A 9,966-nucleotide genomic window follows, 5' to 3' on the forward strand; every position below is an offset into this window, starting at 1 on the left:
ACTTTGTCTTGATTTTTCTAATAACAAAAGACCTCGAAGTCATCAGAGGCCAGAAGTTTAAGACACCCAAACATGACAATGAGGTTCATCGGTTGCCGGTCACTTCACTCTGGTCTTAATTCCTCAGAATTGATAAATGAATTTCTCCCATATTACCTATAAAATGCAAAGACATAAATATTTATGTAATTCAGTGAGTGGTGAATAAAAAAAAAATTACATGAGCAAGTGAGTTAATATGTTTGTATCTTTAGCAAATGATGGAGCGCCTAAAGACTCACAATGAAAGAAAACATTAATGGTACAAATAAAACAACAAATTTAAAAGGTTAACAATAATTGTATTCAATATTTAGATAAATGTGTTACAAACATTTAGGTTCTTGGCATTGGCTTCTCAATGCAAAACATAGTAGAATCTTGACAAGTGTTTTGGGACAGCACGATCACCAGTACTAGTCAAATTAGCAATTTGATACAACCTGTAAGAAATATTTATTAATATTGTAATAAAACAATATTGTACAATAATTAAAATACTATAAACTAAATATAAAACTATTTTAACAAAACATTAGTTAATTTACATGAATACAAATCAAGGGGCGAGAAACCATAGGAGGGAAAATGCAGGGGCCTAAGGGACCAGGGGCTTACAAGTACAAGACCATGGGGCTTACAAGTACAAGACCATGGGGCTTACAAGTACAAGACCATGGGGCTTACAAGTACAAGACCATGGGGCTTACAAGTACAAGACCATGGGGCTTACAAGTACAAGACCTTGGGGCTTACAAGTACAAGACCTTGGGGCTTACAAGTACAAGACCTTGGGGCTTACAAGTACAAGACCTTGGGGCTTACAAGTACAAGACCATGGGGCTTACAAGTACAAGACCATGGGGCTTACAAGTACAAGACCATGGGGCTTACAAGTACAAGACCATGGGGCTTACAAGTACAAGACCATGGGGCTTACAAGTACAAGACCATGGGGCTTACAAGTACAAGACCATGGGGCTTACAAGTACAAGACCATGGGGCTTACAAGTACAAGACCATGGACTTACAAGTACAAGACCAGGCCGCAGGCTATTCGAGCAAGATGAGACCAAAATCCAAGAGGTTCGAGTAAAGTGAGACCAGAGTGCAAACCATTCAGAAGACCGCCTGAAGTTTCGTCAAATAAGCCTATAAAACAAATTATTTAACATAATTCTTAAGTATATATATCAAGTATAAAAATATTTTAATACTTATATTTCTTTGCCAAACGAATGTTTTAATGTCTAAACTGCTGTATCCGCAATCTTCACAATGGAGCCAATCAGTTTACTTTGTCTTGATTTATCACAACTGACGGATGACATTCTTCTATTTCACCTATGACATCAAAATAATTCAAAATATTTATATAATTTAAGTAACATATTATAAGTAACATATAAGCATTAATGAAAATTCAAACAACAATTTGAACTAATAAAACTATGTATTTATTTAATAATTAGATGAATATATTATAAGTATCCAAATCATAACCCTTGATTGAATGCAGCATGTATCTTCTCTAGGAACACCATTGAGTTAAGGTTTCTGACAGCAAGATAAGTCCAATGCAGGCACGTGTGTAAGTTGAGGGCAATCCTGAAGAGATCATTGCTTACCCTGTGAACAAAAGCATTTAATTAGTTATAAGTCAGACTACTATAATACATTATAAAAATGTAACTCACCAAGTGTTTTCTTCTGAGCCGTTTTACTACGTCTTCCTAAGTAAACTGCAACAAGTGGTTTTTATTGTAACTGATCAAACTACGTTATTAAAATGTTAGTATTGTTAATGAGTTAGTAAGACTACTGGTAAGAACATGCATAAGACTAAACACGGTTACAAAAAGAACCACTTGTGCAAATTTATAAGAATTAGTGTTTCAAAACCCAAGCAGTTGATTGTCGACTCATCGTTCATGAGCGTTTACAGTCTGATTAGAGTCTATTGATTCAGAAGTGGATAATTGAATCTGAAATAAAAAAAACAAAAAATTAGAACACGTCTTTGAAAATGTTTGATAAAGGATACATACTACCTGTCTAATAGATACTCGATAAGCGCTTACTGTTTGATGGATTGAAGGCGATGAGGACTGGTGGTTCAGTGGTGCAGGAGAATTGAAACTGAAAAAAAGTCTTTGAAAATGTTTGGTAAAGGATACATACTGCCTGTCTGATAGATACTTGATATGTGCTTACTGTTTGATGGATTGAAGGCGATGAGGACTGGTGATTCAGTGGTGCAGGAGAATTGAATCTGAAATAAACAAAAAAAGATTAGAACACGTCTTTGAAAATGTTTGGTAAAGGATACATACTGCCTGTCTGATAGATACTTGATATGTGCTTACTGTTTGATGGATTGAAGGCGATGAGGACTGGTGATTCAGTGGTGCAGGAGAATTGAATCTGAAATAAAAAAAAAAAAAAGATTAGAACACGTCTTTGAAAATGTTTGGTAAAGGATACATACTGCCTGTCTGATAGATACTTGATATGTGCTTACTGTTTGATGGATTGAAGGCGATGAGGACTGGTTCAGTGGTGCAGGAGAATTGAATCTGAAATAAACAAAAAAAAAAAAAAAAGATTAGAACACGTCTTTGAAATGTTTGGTAAAGGATACATACTGCCTGTCTGATAGATACTTGATATGTGCTTACTGTTTGATGGATTGAAGGCGATGAGGACTGGTGATTCAGTGGTGCAGGAGAATTGAATCTGAAATAAACAAAAAAAGATTAGAACACGTCTTTGAAAATGTTTGGTAAAGGATACATACTGCCTGTCTGATAGATACTTGATATGTGCTTACTGTTTGATGGATTGAAGGCGATGAGGACTGGTGGTTCAGTGGTGCAGGAGAATTGAATCTGAAATAACAAAAAAAAAAAAAAGATTAGAACACGTCTTTGAAAATGTCTGGTAAAGGATACATACTGCCTGTCTGATAGATACTTGATATGTGCTTACTGTTTGATGGATTGAAGGCGATGAGGACTGGTGGTTCAGTGGTGCAGGAGAATTGAATCTGAAATAAACAAAAAAAAAAAAAAGATTAGAACACGTCTTTGAAAATGTTTGGTAAAGGATACATACTGCCTGTCTGATAGATGCTTGATATGTGCTTACTGTTTGATGGATTGAAGGCGATGAGGGCTGTTGATTCAGAAGTGGATAATTGAATCTGAAATAAAAAAAAAAACAAAAGATTGGAACACGTCTTTTAAAATGTTTGATAAAGGATACAGACTGCCTGATAGATACTTGATAAGTTCTTACTGTTTGATGGATTATAAGCAATGAGGGCTGTTGATTCAGAAGTGGATAATTGAATCTGAAATAAAAAAAAACAAAAGATTAGAACACGTCTTATTAAAATATTTGATAAAGGATACAGATTGCCTCATAGATACTGTTTGATGGATTGAAGGCGATGAGGGCTGTTGATTCAGAAGTGGATAATTAAATCTGAAATAAAAAAAAAAAAAGATTAGAACACGTCTTTTAAAATGTTTTGAAAGGATACAGACTGCCTGATAGATACTGTTTGATGGATTAAAGGCGATGAGGGCTGCTGATTCAGAAGTGGATAATTGAATCTGAAATAAAAAAAACAAAAGATTAGAACACGTCTTTTAAAATGTTTGATAAAGGATACAGACTGCCTGATAGATACTTGATAAGTTCTTACTGTTTGATGGATTAAAGGAGATGAGGGCTGTTGATTCAGAAGTGAATAATTGAATCTGAAATAAAAAAAACAACAAAAGATAAGAACACGTCTTTTAAAATATTTGATAAAGGATACACACGCAATGAGGGCTGTTGATTCAGAAGTGGATAATTGAATCTGAAATAAAAAAAAAAAACAGAAGATTAAAACACGTCTTTTAAAATGTTTGATAAAGGGTACAGACTGCCTGATAGATACTTGATAAGAGCTTACTGTTTGATCGACTAGAGTCGGTTGGGTCCAATGAGGCAGTTGATTCAGTAGCGGAGAATTTAATCTGGAACAAAAAAAACAAGAGATTAGAATACATCTTTTAAAATGTTTGATAAATAACACATACTGCTGAAGTAGGTAAAGTTATCTGCAGGTTAAAATTAAATATATAAATTCCAGATTTAAACTATTTCATGGATTGATAACATTTAGTGCTCACACTTTGTCCTTAATTGAATTTTGTATCATGGCCTCCAAGAACGCCCTAAAAGTGATGAAACAAAGTTTATATATCAGAATATAAATAAATTGGCGCAATGCTATATGGATTGCAAACGGCAACAGTTGTTTATAGTTGACAATAGTTTAATAATTATATAATTAAGTAATACATAATGTCGAATGATTCAGATTATTACATTCTTGTTTAATAGTGGATTATTGTGTTAGTGTGTCAGTCAAAACTAGAACTACGAATGATACCTACATAACTTACTACTACCCCAAACTACTATATTAGCATGCAAGTAATTATCTGAATCATGACATTACATAATATGCTAACAAAGTAGTACTTAAAAAAAATCGATACGATCGCGCCAAACTACGTATGCCGTTCACAATCTACTGTCAATGTCACAAATTGTTAAAAGAAATTGCACAAAATTTAAATACAATGGAAGCAAACGCGAATAAATGAATGAGAACCCGACAATGATTTGTTTAATTTTGCTCGTTTTCATAACACACTTATTATTATTGGGTACTTCCCTGGGTCCTCTCCCTTGGTCTTGGAGGTCCTCTTGCTGCCCATCACGCAAATGAACAACTTGACAATCGCGTGGACCAATCAAGTCGCCGGCGGAGCCACTTGACACGGCTCAAAAATGACATCCTGCGCAAAAAAATTCGAATTGGTCCGATTAGACAATTATCAATAAAATTAAAATTAATTTAAATTATTTAATTTTTAATTGAAATTAAAAATATACAAAAGTAAAAATAAACAAATAGATAAATGAATAAAAAAATAAATAATTTATATAAAAAATCGCAAAATTGAAAAAAATAAACTAAACTAGTTGGTATTGATATTTTGTTTTGAGGCAAGTTACATGAACTTCCCGAAATGTATTAATAATTGATTTAATTAATAAAAAATAAATTAACTTATGAGTGATTAAAAGTATTCCGAGTGGATTTATTACATATAGCGAACTTGTTAACTCGGAGTATTTTCTAAAAACAAATTTTTAAAAATCAACAATTTTTATAATTGAACCTGTTTCTGTAGGAATTTAATGATTTAGTGTGTTCATCGAAACCGAGTACTCTATCGTTATACCAAGTAAATTGTATAATTTTAATTTTAACAAACGTCGAACTTTGATGAATTTTTAAAATTAAACTACTTGTCGTAAAGCCGTAATATTTCAGTAAGTTCTATAAGGCCATGATATATATCATTAAAAAAAGTTCCATAAAAATTGGATTAAATTTTTTTTTCAACAGTTAATTACAAGGAAATGGTTCGGTATATTTTTCCCTAAAACTAATCAGTGTCATTCCCAACTAATCTTTCGAACAGTTTTTGATTTTTAATTTCCCGAAGGAGAAGTTTATGTTTTCATCAAAAAATCCTATTCGCTATTTTTATGTTTTCTCGAAGTTTCAAGCCATTCTGAACTGAAGGAGACCAAGTTTGGAAAAAGTATGTGTGTGTGTGTGTGTGTGTGTTTGTGTGTGTGTGTGTGAACAGATTTTTTGCCGTAAATCGATGTTTTCTCAAAAACAGATATGCAAAATAATCGTAGAGGAACTACAGAAAGTTTATAATTATTAAATGGGTAAGTAAAAAAAATGTAGCATGTAAAAAATATCATTTGTATGCATAAATAAATAAATGATTAAAACTCGTGTATGAGTAAATGAATAATAAAAAAATTGACCTATTTGCAAGCGGTATTTTAAAACATGTTACATGATGTTTGCGATATAGTGTAAATAATTGACTTAAATTAATTTATGAGTGACTTATAAGTATTATTGTAATAATGGAAAATTAAATATATAAAAAAAAATTTAAATAAAATGAAAAAAATATGAATAAACTCTTAATGACGATATCAAAATATTAAGATGAATAAATAAGCAAATGATTAAATAAATTGCATACCTTGAAGTTTCTACGCGTATTCAGTTTAATAAATTCAGTTTCCATAGAAGTCTTTTTGATCCCTCAGCAGATATTTCTCTTATAGGTTGCCATCCTTAATTGTGGTAATAATTGTTTTTGTTATCTTCAAATGGAGATAGGTATTCAATTTGTAAATGTATATATTGTATATATTTGTTACAAAAGTATCGATACAGAGCCTATATAATGAATCTTGAACAAATATTTTGAATATTTAATTATTTTGAGATATGATAATTATGTGATTAGTTTTACATATTTTATTTGAAACTGTAAGCAATAGCAGTTAACAGTTGAAGCTTGGAGTATGTTTCTGGAAAGACTATGTATTGATCTTGTCCTTGTAGTATTTTATAAGTAAGTATTGAAAAGCATAATTATACTCTAGGTTTCTCAAAACCTAAATAATTCGACTTGTATCTTACGAAATAAGAATTGCTTGTTTTGTTATCTTACCGATAGTTAATGAAGCAAAGAAGTCTACTGCAGCAGTAAGATAATACAGGATTCTCATTCCAGAGTTAACTTATTTTTTATAATTAACTTGATTATTGTCGACAGCTTCTATTTTATAGCAGAGCTGAAATATAAAAGGTAATAATAAGTTTGGATTACTCTTTGTATGTCTTTATCTGAAATTAAATATTTCATGTATCTTTGACTAATTATTACAGTTATTCTTGTCATGAGAAATAAAATTATTTCAGTGTTCACATGACTTAGCCTCAATGCATTTTGCCTAGGAAACTTTAAATCGTAGCAGCCGTCAACAATAATATATACTATGGCTTAAGTAAATATTCAGGATCAGCACAGAATTTTCTTGTCATGAAGGGTATTATATAAAAATTCAAAGGCTTTTATAATTGAAAGAGCAAACTGCTGTAGAAATGTTAAAATGTATGAATGATAATTATAATACCTAAATGTTTTTTAATATGTTGAATACATTTCGTTGTTACCGTGACATTCAATTGTAAAAAGTACTTTGTTTTCAAAACCATTAAATTAAAATTAATGCATCAGCTTCATTTACTTACAAAATATTTCATATAAAAAGCATTGATTACAGAATCTTTCTAAAGAATTTTTGAAAATAATTGAAATCCTTCAACAATTTCAAAATAGAATCACATTATTATGCTCGAATCTGATTTATCATAATTATTTTTGTTCATCACGAGCCAGGATAGTTAAACCAAATAAATGTCGTATTCGCTAGCGATTCAGATAAGATTTCCAATTGATGCGATATAGGCAAATATAAAAAAAAATATACACCATTAAAGCAACTCACTAATGAAATTGAAAAACGACCATCTGCATCAAAGCAGTATCAATGGTCCTTTTCTCAATAATTTCTCGAACTGCATGAAAACACTCGTTATTTATCTATGATCGTATAAGAATTGACGCGTCATTTTTCTTCTCAAATTGTTACTAACCTCAATCAAAATCTGTCATTATGTAGTGATGGGTATTTGTAGCACCCTTGGGAAGGATCTTGTAAACACCTGCATAAGCTTCGAATCCACAAATAATCCTCAAGCCCATTACATAAAATGACTAATGCAAAATACTAATATATACTCGGCCATACAACCTTTTACTTCGACAGGGCACAATGGCAAAATAAAATGACTAACATGTGGCAAATGCACGTACGTACTACTTGATTGTCCACTGGCTTCCTATAACTGGAGTGTCTACTGGCTTCCCAAGATCTTTTTCCCGCGATGGCTGAGATTAAAATGGATTGTGCAATGACGCTCTGGGGACCAAGAAACCTTCCGCCATTCCGCTTGCTTGAAGTGTCATCCGGTCTCCTGTCATCTGTCATCAGGGTATACAACACACCACCATCACAACCATAGATAAGTAAACATAAATAGATCGCTATCTGAAGCCATTTGACATTATCTTCATTTTAATATTTTTAGCGATCTGAAGGAGGCAGCACTTGTTCAGTATATAAATCAACCGCTGGCATTATTCCTAGATATGGTTTGCATACGTAATTCAAAATAAGAAAACCTAAATAATTTCTTATATTGGAAATGAGAAAAAAAATACGAAGTACAAAATATATTTTCAAATATATCACAAACATTTTTACATATCAATTAAAAGTTTTATAAATGTAATAATCAATATATTCACAATAATAAGTATTATAATTTTACAATTATAAGTAACTAAGAAAAGTATTCACAATGGTATGATAAATTTACAAGGAACGATCAATATGAATTACTTATCTAAATCATATTTACACAATAAACACACTTCAACTTTAAACCTATTTAAATTTATGACTTGTAAATTTATTATTATTATAAAGAAACTTGTTCAACCAAGATCCAGGCAGCACAGACCACAGTTGACATATTTTAAAAATATTTACAACAAAAATTGAACATAGAGCACAAAAATTGAACATAGGAATCTTATTGGATTCCCTTTTACGCAAGAACTGTCAAACGTTTGACGTTAGTTCCTCACGAACTGGGAACGATTTTGCATAGAGGCGCTGCATGCAATCGCCTCGATGAATCTAGGAATCTTACTGGATTCCTTTATACGCTTTTATATATAATGATGGTCCTGGCTTAGGAGAAATAACAATATATACATTTATATATCGCTTTATACGCTATTAAATATATAATTATGGTCCAGATTTTCAAGGAATATCAATATATACATTTATATATCGCTTTATACGCCATAAAATATATAATTATGGTCCCGATTTTGAAGGAATATCAATATATACATTTATATATCCATTTTCCTATCCACGGATTTACATATTGTTTTTTCCATCATTAAAGATGGACTAGCTGCTTTAGTTTGTATAATTATATAATTGGATATATAAATTTAGATATTGAATTGTATATTATTAAACTTAAAAACTCCGTACAGTAAAAATGAAATTAGATATATAAATGTATATAATTACTGTGTATCATATATTGAATTATTATATTATTATCATTAAGAAATATATTTAAAACATTGTGATATTGCTAATTATACATATGAGTATATTTGTAATATTTCAGAATTATATAAATTTTTAATAAATAATTTAATAAATAAATATTTAAGTAAATTAATTTAATTCTTTTTTTAAAACATGGGTGTGCTGGTAGTTATTTATATTATAAATATACCATTGGTATATTTAAGTAATTTAAGTAATTTAATTTGTATTTTTTTTAAACATGAATGTGTAATTTATTGAATTTTCCAGGTCACTTTTGCCAAACAATAATAAATAAGCATAAATAATTTGCCAATCAATAATTAATAGCCCTATAATTACTGATATTTACTTAATTATAATATTACATAAAAATCCATTTACATAAAGATATTCTATTTTATTTTATATGATACTCATTAATTTATTTAAAAATTGTTTATTAATAATAATTTTTTAAATTAATTTATTCAAAACTTCTATCCTTTCACAATGATAGGAAGAGCCGACATCGAAAGATCGAAAATCTTCATAGTAAGCTGCGTCTGTAATCGTTTCGAAGTATTAGGAGAACAGACGCGCTCATTATATAGCTAATTGAAATTAACCATTGTGTAGAAGTTGATCAATGAGTATTGCCAACGACACAGAAGTTGATCCTATTGCCGCTCAATGATAGGCAACAGAAAAGCAACTCAAGCACCACAATAACACATCAAAGTAGTAGATTCTACGTAACAGTCAATTTGTTTCTCAACCCGATTAAACAATATATTT

The 9,966-nt window shown here is 30.7% G+C and overlaps 1 long non-coding RNA gene across 1 annotated transcript; it reads right to left on the bottom strand.

Moving 5' to 3' along the window:
* Positions 1-6,191: 6,191 nt before the first annotated feature.
* On the bottom strand, positions 6,192-7,938 carry LOC113383301. The gene is made up of 3 exons (XR_003367732.1): positions 7,646-7,938; positions 6,657-6,780; positions 6,192-6,273 (listed from the first exon to the last, which is right to left on the bottom strand). It is a non-coding gene; the product is annotated as an uncharacterized LOC113383301 (long non-coding RNA).
* Positions 7,939-9,966: the final 2,028 nt, after the last annotated feature.

The sequence above is a fragment of the Ctenocephalides felis genome, unplaced genomic scaffold, assembly GCF_003426905.1.
Source record: "Ctenocephalides felis isolate EL2017-DRISC unplaced genomic scaffold, ASM342690v1 CF-g0.4_SCAFFOLD_03570, whole genome shotgun sequence".
Lineage (NCBI taxonomy): Eukaryota > Metazoa > Arthropoda > Insecta > Siphonaptera > Pulicidae > Ctenocephalides > Ctenocephalides felis.